General features: G+C 47.1%; 1 long non-coding RNA gene across 1 annotated transcript; it reads left to right on the forward strand.

The window, feature by feature from the left end:
* Positions 1-3,578: 3,578 nt before the first annotated feature.
* Positions 3,579-4,262, forward strand: LOC120104687. Its single transcript, XR_005507063.1, has 2 exons — positions 3,579-3,741; positions 4,209-4,262. It is a non-coding gene; the product is annotated as an uncharacterized LOC120104687 (long non-coding RNA).
* Positions 4,263-15,147: the final 10,885 nt, after the last annotated feature.

Here is a 15,147-nt window from a genome sequence, read left to right on the forward strand (position 1 = left end):
TAAATCTAAAGCATTATCATGAAGTATGTTTTTAAATATATATGTTTTCTACTTCATGCAACTTAGCTATGTATTACTTCTAGAACACAATATATTTTATATTGCATATACTCCAAGTTTTGCCATCATAAAAAAGGGGGAGACTGATGACCCAAAGATTGATTTAAAGATTGATTTTGATGATCACAAAACCTTGAAGTATAAATACTAATGTTTGTGTTGCAAGAAGAAAGATTATTTATTTTGCAAGGAACATAGCAAGTTGGAAGAATTCAAGAAGGCCTCCAAAGCTCTCAAGAAAAGTTAGAAGAAAGCCACACCTCATTGGCCCAAGATTCAAGTTCAAAGGCTTCAATTTAGAAGAGCAAGTTTTAAGAAAAAATTCAAAGGAAAGGCACTCGAGTCGACTCCTACAGTTCCGAGTCGACTCCAAGGAGCAACAGACAGCCGGACAGAAAGATTCAGAACCTGTCAACGAGTCGACTCCTGAAGAGCGCGAGTCGACTCCGATGCTTGCCGAGTCGACTCCTAAGGAAGCAAGAGTCGACTCCCAGAGAAATACAAGGCAGAAAAGTCAGAGAGCAGTTTTCGGGTCTGAGATTCGAGTCGACTCCAGTGGAACGCGAGTCGACTCCGATGGTTGGCAAGTCGACTCCAAAGAAAGTGAGAGTCGACTCTCAGAGGAACACAAGCAAAAAGTCAGAGAGCCAATTTCAGACACTGAGAGCCGAGTCGACTCCCGCAAAATCCGAGTCGACTCCGAGGCAGCGCAACCCCAAAGACAGAAGACGGCATTTTCGTCTCTAAGAGGCGAGTCGACTCCAAGACAGTTCGAGTCGACTCCAAGACAGTTCGAGTCGACTCCAAGGCAGCGCGACCCCAAAAGACAGAAGACTATTTTTTGGATACTGAGGGCCGAGTCGACTCCGAGACAGTTCGAGTCGACTCCGAGACAGCACGAGCCAAAAGACAGAAGCTCGGGAGTTCGGACTCTGAGCACCGAGTCGACTCCCAGAATTTCCGAGTCGACTCGAGTAAGCAAAGTTGAAAAATGCATCCATGGATTCCTTGGGATGAGCCGACTCCAAAAGTGCGAGGTCAGCTCCAGATTTTGGCGAGTCGACTCCGGGTTAAGTCGAGTCGACTCCCAGTCGAGAAGACCACTTTAATTCAAATCTGGAACAGTTGCCGAGCCGACTCCAGAAAATCATGAGTCGACTCCTGCTACAGCCGAGTCGACTCCTGATCGCGCGAGTCGACTCCGATCCCAACGGGAACTTTGTCAGGAGTTGCAGACTGTGCACAACGGCTCTATTTTTCTCTCTAACGGCTAGATTTCTGGTTCCACGACATGTAAAGCTATAAAATCAAGAGGAGAGCTAGGAAAGACGGTATGGAAGTGGGAGAGAACATTTAGGAAAAAGATTCCAAAGAGATTACATGGAAAATCTCCCATAAGCACAAAAGGGCCATTCAAAGTAAAATAGAGAGAAGAAGAGCATCCAAGTGAATCCCAAAGCTTCCTCTCCATCCGTGTGCTGCCTCGTTGATCTTCTACTTTGGGCAAAATCAGAAGAGGGTCAAGTAAAGAAGAAGCCGAGTTCCTCCATCTACAAATTTGTTTGAGGGCTTCTTCCCTTTACTTTACTTGTTTATATTTGCTATATTCGCTTATTTGAGAAGCTTGTACTTGATTTAAACTCTTGCTCTAAATATCTTGTAACTTGATTCAATCAAGGGATTGAATCAAGGGGGTAAGGTTTGTTGGTGAGCCAAAGGGAAAAACCAACGTTGTAAGGTTGTGGTTGGTGAGCCTTTGGGAAAACCAACTGGGTTGATTGTGAACCCGGAAAACAATCGTTGTAAGGTTGTGGTTGGTGAGCCTTTGGGAAAACCAACTGGGTTGGATTGTGAGCCCGTGAAAACAATCGGGTGGTTCTAGTCGGTGAGCCTGGGAAAACCGACCGAGTTCGTTGTGACCTCGTAAAACAACAAGTTGGGTTGTGAGCTTGTAAAACAACCGGCTGTAATCTGTAGGATTATAGTGAAATTCCCAAGAGGTCTTGGGGAGTGGATGTAGGTGCTGGGGTGCACCGAACCACTATATGTTTGTTGTGTTTGTGATGCTTTTTGTCATTGTCTATCTTGCTCACTTACTTACCTAGATAAATTGCATGCTTAACTCTTATCCGCGCATCCTTTAGTTGCAAGCATATTAAATTTACTTAATCAAGTCTCATTCGATAAATCAACCTATTGCTAAGTTTAAATTCCACTGTGCAACTATACAACTTAGCATAATTAATTGAAAAGTGTTAGAAGTAGCTTAAAAGTTTTATAAGACCCAATTCACCCCCCCTCTTGGGTTGTATCTACTGGGCAACAACCGGCCTAATCAATACTGCATTATCCTCCTCCGACACCCCACCTGATGGCACTGGTATATCTGTCGGACATCCACTCCCTATCTGCTTGATCCACCTAGCCCTGAAAAACCCTCCAATATCCTCCAAATCGTATCGGGGTCCTCCGACAGCTGCCCATCCTCACTCCTAATGGCTTTGATCATGTTCCGGTTTCTCCTGATCACTGCCGCCTGATGGAAGAAACTGGTGTTTCGGTCGCCCTCCAATATCCACTGTACCCTTGACTTCTGTCTCCAAAAGATCTCCTGCTATCTAAGAAGAAAGTCATGCAGCATTAATAGCGATTTGAGCTTCACCATCTCCTCATCCGATAAACCTTCCCTCACGGCCTCCTAGGACTGTAGCCTAGCAATGGTCTCCTTAGCCTCCTCAATCCTCCTGAATATATTTCCCACCTCCTCACGGTACCACCTTCTTAGTCATCTCCTCGTCAGCTCCAGCCTACGTGTCACCCGGTACATAGCATCACCCCTGACAGGAACCTTCTATACCTCCCTCACCATCTCCCAAGACCTTGGATAACATAGCTAAAATTTCTCAAATCTAAATGGAGAGTGAAGAGGAACAAGTGAATCAGTACAAACCAGTAGAGGGCTGTGATCCGAAGCGATTCTCAGCAAATGGCTAACGTGATGATCCGGAAAGCATTGGACCCATCCAGCTGTAGCACATGCTCTATCTAATCTCTTCCAAACATGGGCTTGCCCCTGCTGATTATTGCATCATGTAAACCTTAGGCCCGAGAAGCCTAAGTCTATCAAACCATTCGACCTAGAGGTGATCACGGGCCTTCTGGCCCGCCCAGCCCGCCCAGCCCGGCCCGAAATTTTTCGGGCTTGGGCATTGAAAAAGGGCCCATTGGTCGGGCCTGGGCAGGAAAAATGGCCCGACCAAAAAAATCGGGCCGGGCCTGGACACTTTTAAAAGTGGCCCGGTTCGGCCCGGCCCGGCTATAAAACACTGATATAAAATATAATATATTAAAAAAATTTAAGAAACCCTAAAACTAAAGCCCCAAACCCCCCCTCCCCCTTCCCTCGCTGAGAGCCGCCCCCCCCCCCCCCCCCAACCCCCCCCCCTCCCCCTCCCTCGCTGAGAGCCGCCGCCCCCCCCAAACCCCCCCTCCCTTTCCCTTGCTGAGAGACCCCCCCTTCCCTCGCTGAGAGCCTGATAGCCGCTCCCTGTAGCCGGTTTCCCTGTAGCCGCCGCCTCCTCTCGGTATCGTCGCCTCTTCAACGACCGACCGGCGGCTCTTCGCGTCCTTCTCCCCCGGACGGCAACCTCCGCGGCTCCGGTCACCGACTCACAGTCACCGGTAAGATTTTTCTCCTCCTCCTCCTCCTCTTCGAGCTCGATCCCGGATGGATTTTGTTTTGGGTGGACCGGTGGAGACTGGAGAGAAAGAGGGAGGAGCGATTTGGTTGGCTTGATAGTTGATACACACGTCTGAACTCTGAGGAAGGGAGTGATCTTTCATCCCTTCTCTTTTTTGGTTTTGGTCTTGGTTTTCCTTCCCTCACATTGCTCCGGTTCCAGCTGGGCCATCAGGAAGAAAGATCGGGGGTTTGGAGATGGACTTCTTGAGGGTGGAGATTCTTTTAATCTTCTCCTCTCGGTTTCTTCTCCCCTGACCTGAGAATCTCAGGGAGCGGCTATCAGGCTGAGATGGGCTCCTGATCTCCTTTTTTTGTTTTTTTTTTTTTGCCGGTTGGATGGGGCTTTATTTTTATTATGATAAATACTACCATCCCAATTGCTAATGTTTCAATTTTGTATTTGTAGGTTTTGAGAGTTAGAAGATGCAAGGATGTTCTTCTACAGTTTTCTATTATGGAAGTGGCTTCAAGAATTATGATTACATTTACTTTTGAATGCACAAAGATGGATGTTTGTTATAATGTTAATGGGACAATGTAATTTGTATTTTGTCTAAATATGTAATTGTTTAAGTTTGTAGTTTTTATTGTTGGGTTGTAATTTTCAGCTGGACAATAATGTTTCATACATTTTATTTTCTTTCTATTGGCTTGAAGATGCAAATTTTTTCTTTTTTAATGTTTATAGATATATCCAAATTCCAAAGTTTGAAACCACCACCAACACTATCTATTTGAAATAGGCTAGTTATATGCTTAACATTAACCAATTAATAATTGGAGAAATAAAATAAAGGTAGAAAAATACATCCAGTTTTAGAGAGCCCATTAAGCTGTTGGGCCATTTTGGCCCATTTCTAAATTCCAAAAAAAAAAAAAAAATCGGGCCTGTCGGGTCGGGCCTGGGACCAGATTTATAAGGTTGGGTCGGGCCTGGACAAAAATTTAAGCCCGATAGTCGGGCCGGGCCGGGTCTGGGCATAGCTATCGGGCATAATTTTTGCTGTAGAGCCCGGCCCGAGTCCGGCCCGGCCCGGGTTTTGATCACCTCTAATTCGACCTGATGAAGCCCTCGAACTCCTTAATCTCCCTTTTGTAAGAGAAAGCCTTCCTCTCCAACTTCTCCTGAGGGTCGATAATACAATTAAAATTTTCTGCCACCAATATAGGGTAACCTGACTAATCAACTGAGATACCACTTCCCACAAACTCCTCATTTCTCTATAGTTAGTACTAGCATACACAGCTGTAAGGACCCACGGGCCTCGTTTCTCCTCCAAAATCACTATAATCACCTTTTGTTTGCACACATTGAAAACATCTAATTTGAAACAACCCTACCCCCATGTAACAATGATACCTCCCAACAGACCATGGAATTCCGCAGCGTAGAACCCCCATGACCTCGGCAGTACCCTTTCATGTTTGGTTTCTCTCATTGTTAAGGTTATCATCTGAGTGTGGAGGCTCTACCTAGCTACACTAAGATTGACATTGATCTCTTTCTTGATTTCCTTCAAAGCAAGCAAAGCAACAAATACACGAGACTCACGCAAATATGATTATGGTTTTGTCCATTTGAAAATATAAAAATGATGAAAGTTACAGTCAAGCAGTAAAAGTCTTCCATCCACCATAAGAATAGTTATCTTTCTTTTCATTTTTCTGAAAGTCTCAAAATACACAAGAATATATAAGAGCATAACAGGCAAAGAATCTTTGTAATATGAACTTTAACAGTGCTTTGTTTTAGATTATCAAGCAAGCAAGAAAGGATAATTCAAAATCAAAATGTGAATTCTAATAACAAGCCCATCCAATGGAGTTTCTATTATTGGATAAAAGGTCACTCAGGGCTTGATTTCATTCAACTATCAAAACAAGTTACATTCATCAACTCATTAGTATAAATAGATTCGATGTAAATATAATTATCAAGTATTTTTTTCAACTATTTAGAGTCAGTTTTATGGATTCTCCTTTCCTAAGTATATCTAGTTAGGAACGTATCAGATATTATTCCAAGTTTCTCTATAGATAAATTTTATACATTCAAGAATTATTTGGTAATTCCATAAGGTAGTTTTGGCAAACATACAAGGTAGTTTATACTAATATACCAAGATTTATTGAGGAAGCCAGTCTAAGATTATGCGATGAATGCGCCAAGACGGATGAGATCCATCTGCGAGTAGAAACTTGCATATAGTATTTGCATCACCCTCTAACTGAGCATTTGAGGTTCCAATATCTTCTAGTACTAAAAGACCTTCCATAGATGCTTGCGCTTCTGCTTCCTTTGTTGAAGATGCCGATTCTAGATATAGAGACTATAACCACAAGAGCAGCACTTCTATTTGGATTTGAATATAGTCTTAGTGACAACCTTTTAGAATGATATGTCCCAAGTTTGATTATCTTCTAGAAGACAGAGTTCAAATTGAAATATGAAAGTAGAGAATGCTAAGATGCCAAGCAACATCATTTTTGGCATTATAGATAGCTATAATGTATTATGAATGCCATATAATTATAAATGCAAACATGTTACATATGGACTGTATCTATCAACACAGCAGGCAAAATGGACATGAGATGGATACAATGCACAAGGTGATTGCAACATCCTACCTGCATGGGATTTTCAGGGAAGAATTTGTGATCTTATCTAAGAGCTTGTTTGGATGATTGGGATGAGATTTTTTTTTTTCCTTTCATACAGGATTTAGGCTGGCCCACTCCAAAGATGCTTCTAGAATTTATGAATATAGATCACACCCAGTCTATAATCTTATAATTTTACTGGTTGTATCGATCTAACCTACGAATTCTATAAAATTTTCAGCCGAATCATGCCCTAAATATTTTATTAAACACTATTCGGAGGCATATGACAGCCAGCTAACTCCAGAATATCAAGGCGAATTACACTCTGTGCTGCCACTGATTCCCTGCATAATCTAAGCAAAATACAGCTGACCGACAATCTCCAGAAGGGACGTACAAGCCCATAAACATGCAACTATAAGAGATGATGAGCTCTCTTTTGGGCAAAGCAGCTCACTCCATGATCATGTGAGAAGATTCCCTGCCACAGACAATGTGAACCGAAATTATCCTCGATTGTCCTTCATGTCGCCAGACCATCAAGTTCGCTTTCTAGTGCGAATAAAGGATTACTTCCATTTCAAGTTAGAAAAGATTGGATCTTCACGCAACTCCCCTCATGAGAGCATGAGGGGTGTTATTGCACACATGGAGTGCTTGCGTTGGCATGGAAGCTTCAAGGGTAGCAATGAGACAAAGCTAAGAACGTTGCCACCAAGGTGGTAGCCTGGTGGCAAGGAAGCTTGAATTCCATCCAAGTTGTTTGGGTTCGAAACGCGCGGGCGTCAATTAAATCAGGGGACCGCATGCCCCACATCCGGATGGCTCTTTGTGGATATATTTTCCTTCCATCAGTACTGAGGTGGCGCTGGGGTGATGTACTCACACGTGGATGGCCCAGTAGGATTTTCCACGGGTTGGAGAGGGCATACGGAAACTTACGACCCATATTGAATATTCCCTGGTGAAAGGGGAGCCCAGCGGAGGCTGCTACGCGAGTGGGGCTCTGCCCCTCCCTCTCCCTCTCCCCTCCTATTTTTTTACCAAAAAAAAAAAAAGCTAAGAAGGTACAAGATTAGGTGGAAAGGCTATTTCTATTTCATGCAAGTTGTAAGAGAGATAAGTGAAGGAAGATCATGAGGATGATGATGGCTGCTACAATGCAACAAACCAGAGAGTACAATGCCCATCTAAGGGGTGTCATATTTCCATTATTTCCTGCCAATGAGGTGCTACTTTGGCCTCAACAATCCGTTAGGCATGAACGCGATATAATGGTTACTACCTCTTGCACCGATACTCTGGCGTTACAAATGTTACAAGATATCATTATTTTGGCACCTCATTACAACGTTACTGAGAATAATTAGTTTCTCTAGGCCATTGATGCATCACTGCCTTCATTACATTGCATGCTGCATGATTCATGCAACAAAGACAGTATACGACTCGAAACTTGTTGGACATTTCTGATTGTTAGGGACTGCTACTATCACTGGTCAACAGCAAATCCACTTCCCTTCTAATTTCATGAGTCGATCTATGTTAACTGAAGTCATGTTACCTTAGTAATATGATTGAGATTCTTTTGTGCAGATAACCTCATCTTGAGGCTTTATGTGCACAAAGAAACCTCCAACTTTCCAGGGTAAAGTTACTTTGGATACTTCAAATGCATGCTTGAGTTAGAAATTTCCTACTGGTGCTGTTAATTTAAGCCCTATTTTAAGTTGGCTAAAAGATTAATGTTATACAACACAAACGTTCCAATTTTTAAATACAAAGAATCACTTTTTACATCTAAACTAATAATATTACTATATATAATTGAGATATATCTTAGAAGTATTACAGTAAGTGCATAAAATATACATTGACACCATCATGATTACTAGAGATTGTCATTATTATAATACTATAGCATATGTGTCGACAATTAGTTCTAAGTCAGCTTTCAAAAATCACTTCGAAAGTGAGTGCGATCTTACAATAATTTTTAAAATTTTTTTGGAAAATGCAGTTGATGCTCTTTCAAGTATAGAATTGGTGCTATTTTTGCAAGACTTGTATGCGTAGCTTTGCTAGTACATGTACCCCTTATAAGGGAGAATTGTGTAATGCCTGTGAGGGATAGGGTGTGCAATGGAGCACGCCTAACCAGTTAATTACATCCATTGTACTAATGGTTGCAACTTATGTACTTCTAATATAAATGTCTTGCTGCAAACACAAGACAACTTAAGGTAATTTGGACTCTTTCTCTTCATTCAAAATTCTAGCTTGTGGGCATGACTGTTCTAACTAATCGAATTTTGCAAGTTTGAAACCTAGATTCAAGGAATAGTTTAAACCACTTTGACGTGTCAAGGAAATAATCCAATTACATAAGTTTAATAATTAAGGTTCCAAAACTCTTCTATGCATATTGAATCCAACATCAAAGCCAAATGTGGAAATGGTTATTTCCTTCGTGCCTACCTTCAAAATCTCGATGTATTTGAAGACTTTACAAAAAGACAAGCAAAACCTATGGAATGATAAACCAGTAATTTCTAATGACATAAAATATATATTCTTCTTTATTAATATACGTTTATAAGCTTTCTCCTTCATCATAAAATCAAAGTGGACCCGTGGAGAACTGATGTTCTCCAACCCTCACCTTGTCTTCTTGCTTTGTTTCTCCCAGGCAATATGATGTTTTGATGGTACATTTAGATCGATGGAGATTTAAGATAAAACTAGGCCTTGGTATGTGATCGGAGATCATATGGACAAAGTCCTCTTAGTTGCTGGTTTTGTTTACCATCCTTGTATCATGCGGCTGGAAGAATTAAGAAGTTTTGGGCAGGGTCTAAAGGCTACTATTTTAGAGTTTCGACTAGGGTTGGAATACTGTAGGTCCACTTGCGTGCTTGAGCCTTCTCGGATAATTTTTTTAGGCTTTGGACCGTACTTAGGCCTGAAATTTCTTTACAAACTCCGGCATGAGCTTATGCCTGGACCCAGCTCGAAGCCTATTTGGGCTGAAAGGTTGAGCTCGATCTAGATTGGCTCGAAATTAAATTTTTGGCTAGAAGGATCTTCCAGCCAAAAGCCGAGCTTGAACTTCAAGCTAGGGCCAAGTTGGGCAAAGCATCTACTCGAGCCTAGTCTGAAACTTATGCCCAATTTTTAGGTCTAGGTGCAACTTGAACAAACTCGAGCGAGGCCGAAGGTTTGTCCTCAAGTTAGGCTGGCCGGGGGCGGGGTGGGGTTGGGGGGCTGGTGGGTTCAGGCCTACCTAGGCCTATTTCCCTAGCTTCAATACTCACAGATTAGGCTTGAGAGGGACCTAGCTATAGTGATAGTTTGGACTAACTTTTATAGAAATAGAAGAGACTCCATATTATACTTCATGTCCCATAGGATATATTGCGACAACCTTCTCTAGATTTTGAAGCATTGCCTATATATAGAGAAAGGAATAAAATGATGGATTGGATCGTTGGTAGGGTTATTGAAATAAATCTGAATTTTTGCTAGGAGAATAACTATCTGAAAGATCTTCGAAACCTTACATTGGTCCTAGTTTTCTTTTATGTACTATATATATGGATAGCTACTCTCAAATAGATCACTATTCAAATTTGGTCAAATCTTGATTGGACGGTAAAGATTCTACATCAATAATCCAAACCATTAGATATACTCTAACTTGCTTACACATTAAAAACATATGATTTGGAACTCTTAGTATATCCATCAAATATCAAAAAATCAAACAGTTCAAATAGTACAAAAGATATATATTTTAACTATTTGATACATAGGCTAAGGATCTCTAAAGTAAATAATTTTTGAAATGTAAACTGTTGTGGTTCAAATCTGGCCCGAGGGTGACTACGCCGGGAGAGTCGAGGGAACAGCCGGTCATTTGGAGGATGAAGACGGGGGCCACCTCCTGCGCGGTGGCGACGGCGGACCTGCACAAAGCCTCACTGATGTTTCCGGTGAGGGCCCTCCGACGATCAAGCTAGAATGGAATAAATTGGATCCAGCCAAAAGTCCCTTAGAAGTTACCTGACCTGACTATTTATAGTTCTGATGGCGAGGCCCAGGTGGCAGAGGCATTGTCCGCCCTCATCATGAGAGGAGGGTGGATCTGAGTCGAATGGCATGCAGCTAAGGCTACTAGTGGCGTGTGGCGCTGTCTGTTCTTGAGAATGGCAAGATGTTGACAGTCGTAGCAGGGTATGGTCGGAGTAGTCATGGTGTTGTCCTTTGACTGTTGAGGGCCAGCTATTGAAGCGTGGCGCGGTGGTATTGCAATGTACGGCCACGTAGGAGAACGTAGGCGCACACATGGGTGCGGCTGTTGGCAAGTTCGAACCTGTTGAGAGATCATATCATGTGTTTGGCGAGGTCGGCTAGACAGATGCCGAGGATAGCTCGGCTCTTTGAATTCCGAGGTGTGCTCGATGGAGCGCTCCGAGCTCGATTATCGGGGCATACTACTGAAGCAATTGCCCCAAGCTCGGTTATGGTGAGTCGGCAAATATTGGAGGTCGATGGAGTTTTTGTTAGAGTCTGAGGCCGGAATGATTCTGAGCCGGACTGAGGATTTAAACAGTCGACATTGGCATTTATTGGGCCAAAATTGGGTGGCCTTTTGTTGTGGGCTGGACGATTCATTTCGCCCCCCATCATGAACTATTTATAAGTAGTAGATCTCTCTCTTCCTCTCTTCTCACACTCACATATACATACATACATACATATATATATATATATATATATATATATATATATATATATATATTATTGTTGCTGGTGGTCCAAACCGAGAACGATTGGCACAGCGGTGTGAACGGGGTTCCGTTTGAGTTGCCTTGGTTGGTGTTGATTGCGCTCCACCTTCCACCGGGAAACCTGCAAGCAAGCCTCGCACCACCACTGGGGTAGTGGGGGCCCTCCGACGATCAAGTCAGAGGAGATTGGAGGAGAAGGAGAGATAATAGTAGCAAGTAAGAGAATGCTCTGGAAGTTCTTGCTTACCCTCCCCCTTCTCCCCCCAGCCGCATATATACCAGGCTGGGGGGTCCTTTTGGGGGGTTGGTCATCGTGTAGCACGATGGAGCTGCCACTGACATGGCCGTTACAGGGCATCGTGGGGCAGCGCTGGGTACGGCCATGACAGGGCGTAGTGGAGCTCCGCTTTGTACGGCTGTTACAGGGGATCGTGGAGCAGCGCCGGATACGACCGTTGCTGGGTGTAGTGGAGCAGAGGGCCGCGGCGTGCCTCTGGGGAATAGCCTGTCGTTGTCGAGAGATGCCCGACTCGGGGTCGGTCTGCGGAGACGAAGATGTCCGACTCGGGGTCGGATTGCTGGATCAAGGGGCTGCCGACTCGGGGTCGGGCTGCGGAGCCGAAGATGTCCGACTCGGGGTCGGATTGCTGGATCAAGGGGCAGCCGACTCGGGGTCGGGCTGCGGAGCCGAAGATGTCTGACTCGGGGTCGGATTGCTGGATCAAGGGGCTGCCGTAGTCTTCCTGGGCGCGCGTGCCGGTCACGTGGGGCATGGTGGCTAAGTTCCCCCGTAACAGTAGCCCCCCACTTCCGAGCCTGGAACCAGAAGGGGAACGGGTGAAGGGAGTGATGCTTCGAGATTGCCGCCATCCCTCGGAGAGGCGCGCGCGCTTCGAGCTCCCCGCCTTCTTTATGGCGTATGGCGGTTGTTGCTGACCTGGCAGTCTGAGGATTTCGGCGGACATCCTTCCTTAATGGCGTCGATTCGCCTTTGGGGCGCGAGCGACCCTTCGGCAGCCAGGCGTCCTCTGGCGTCACCGAGGCGTCACCCACCTTTCCGCCTATTTAACCGGGGGCCCTCCTCCGTCCGCCTTTCTCTTTACAGACATCTTTGAGTTTCTCCTTTGCGTTGCCGTCATTGCCGTCGGACTGTTCGCTTGCTCCTCCTTTGACGCTCTCGGAGCCGTTCTTCCTTCTCTTCCGGTGAGTTGCCCCATTCTTCAATTTAAGGCTCTCCATACTTTCTCCTTTTGTATTAGTGTACTCCAGTCGTTCCGGTCCTTTCCCCCTTCTTGACCCCGTCCTGACCGTAGATTCACTGGCCATTAGGGATGGGCGAAGTGAGAGCAGACCGCATTAAGTCGGAGCTGGTCGCCGAAGACCTAGATAGGTTCGTGGCTCGATACCACCTTCCCGAGGCCTGCAATGTTACGCTCCCGGGGCCTGAGGAGAGGATGTCCCATCCTCCTCCAGGGAAGGTTGCCATCAACGAGGGCATTCTTCAGGCCGGGTTCCGCTTTCCCCCCTCGGACTTAGTCGTTCAGGTGCTTCGGGGTTTAAGAGTTGCGCCGACGCAACTGGTGCCGAACTCATGGCGCGCCCTGACGGCCTTTCAGGTTCTCTGCCGCATGCACGAGGTTCCCGCCACCCTGAATGTCTTTTGGGAATGCTACGGCCTGAGCGGCCACCCCCAGGACAAAGGGTGGTGGTGCTTTGCGGCGCGGCGGGGGTGCGGCCTCGTCAAGGAGGCTCCTACCTCCATTCACGGCTGGAAGGGGCGCTTCTTTTTCGTTGACGCAGATCCCTCTTGGGGAATCAGGGCAACCTGGGAGACGCCGATGAAGTCCCCGATAGGCCTATCGAGGTTGTCGAGGGAGGAATCCGATGGCGTCGCCGTCTTGAAGGGGTTGGTTGCCGAGGGCCGGCTCCCCTCGGTGGCTCGCCTTATTTCCGAGGATACCTTGGTGAACGTCGGTCTGAGCTCGGTCCCCGCTGACCGTGAGCCCGCCACCATTTCTTTTTTAGCTCTTTTCTCCTCTTTTGTCTCGTTCTTTCCTTCAGTTTCTCAACCTCCGACCACCTCGTCCTTTTTGCAGAGATCGACGACGTCATGCGGTCGGACAAGGCAACGGCTGTTGGTAGGACGTCCCTACTGGAAGCAGTCCGGAGGAAGAAACGAGCTCCTCCGAGCGGGGCCCCACCGGCGAAGAAGTCCCGCCGGCAGGCGACTCCGACGCCGACAGATGGGTCCGGACCCACCGATCAGGGGGACGCCGCGGGCGCGGACCGGCAGTTGACGCTGTATCAGCCCTCCGATGCCGAGACTACCGTTTCTCCGGAGGCATCACCCGGGCGCGCCCGAGATGGACGGGTCGGACGTGATCGGTCCCCAGCTCAGCCTTCGACTCGGTCGGCTCCGGATGATACGAGGAGGGACGCGCCGAGGCCCCGGCCGAGCGGGACCCTGTCAATTCCAGGGGCGGTCCCCGCCTCGAGCATGGTCAGCATGACTCTTCCCCAAGCGATGGGTAAGGGTAAGGCTGCAGAACCACCGTCCGACTCCGGGGAGAAGTCGGGGTCGGCCTTCACTTTCGCCGGTGCCCGAAACCTCATCGAGACGGTGCTGCTGGAGAAGGACCGCAGGCAGGTCCGGAAGATGAGGGTCCCTGACATTGGGGCTGCCAGCTGCGTCTGTCTCATGTCGGTGAGTGTTCTTTTGGTCGCTTTCATCATTTATAGGCTCTGTTGATCCCCGCCTGACGCCCTCGTTTTTCCTATCTCTTAGCTCGCCCAGTACATGATCCGCCTGGAGGAGTGCTACGAGGAACAGGCGAGGCTTCTGGCGAGGGCCGAGAGCCAACTGAAGGCAGTAGAGGAGGGAGGTCAGGCTGCGGCGGGGAGGACGACCAGGGACCTCGAGATGAGGCTCCAGGTGGCCGAAGAGCGGGCACTCGGCTTCGTCACCCTCGAGAAGCAACTGTTGGAGGCTCAGGAGCAACTCAAGGTTGCCTCGGGTCTCGAGGGCGAGATCAAGAAGGCGGAGGAGCGGGCCGAGAAGCAGTCCCGGAAGGCTGCCGACTACCGGGAGAGGTGGGAGAAGGCCCAGCGGTCAGCCGACAACGCCCGCAACCGAACCCGGTCTCTTGAAGCCAAGCTGGGCGAATTGGAGTCGGCCTTGGAGAAGTCCCGCGCGAGCGACCAGGAGCTTCAGTCGCGCCTGGAGGAGGCTGAGGCTGCTCGCATTGCTGCCGAGGCGAAGCACAAGGAGGCTCAGGTTGATCTGCTGAGGATCTCCTCCGAGGCGGACGACCGGATTGTGGCGAAGGTCTTGGAGGCGAAAGCTCAGATTATGGAGCGGGCAGAGGCGGCGCTGGCCGAGAAGAGTGCGGAAATCGGGCGTCAGGCGGTACGGGCTTATCGTCAGTCCGCCGAGTTCACCCGTGATATGTCGGAGGCGGTACAGGCCTATCGTCAGTCTGACGAGTTCGTCCGTGACATGTCAGACGCGGGGTCCGACTCCTTTATCTTAGGCTTCGAGGAAGGCCTGACAAGGGTGTCGGCTAAGTACCCCGAAATTGACCTGAGTGGAATCTCTCTTCTAGACTCCTCTCCGGCGCCATTGCCTGCTGATTCTCCAACCGCCTCCCTACCCCCTGCGGACGTGCCCGGCGTTCCCGACCCGGGGGTTCCTCCAAGCTGACCTTCTGTATTTTTGTTCTTTTCTTTGTGTGTTGGCGTTTTGCCAAGTTGTATGGGTCTCGGCCCTGAAACAATGAAAGTTAATGCAAATAGAGTTTCTTCATTTCACTTTCGTCCTTCTTCTTTTTAACTCTTGGTAGCGTCTCGCTGACTCCCGACTCTTGAAATTCTTCTGGCGCTAGGCCAGGTATCTGAGGGTTAGGCCTCAGGGAATTCTTCCGGCTCTAAGCCAGGCATCCGAGGGTTAGG

This window comes from Phoenix dactylifera, unplaced genomic scaffold (genome assembly GCF_009389715.1).
Source record: "Phoenix dactylifera cultivar Barhee BC4 unplaced genomic scaffold, palm_55x_up_171113_PBpolish2nd_filt_p 000076F, whole genome shotgun sequence".
Taxonomy (NCBI): domain Eukaryota; kingdom Viridiplantae; phylum Streptophyta; class Magnoliopsida; order Arecales; family Arecaceae; genus Phoenix; species Phoenix dactylifera.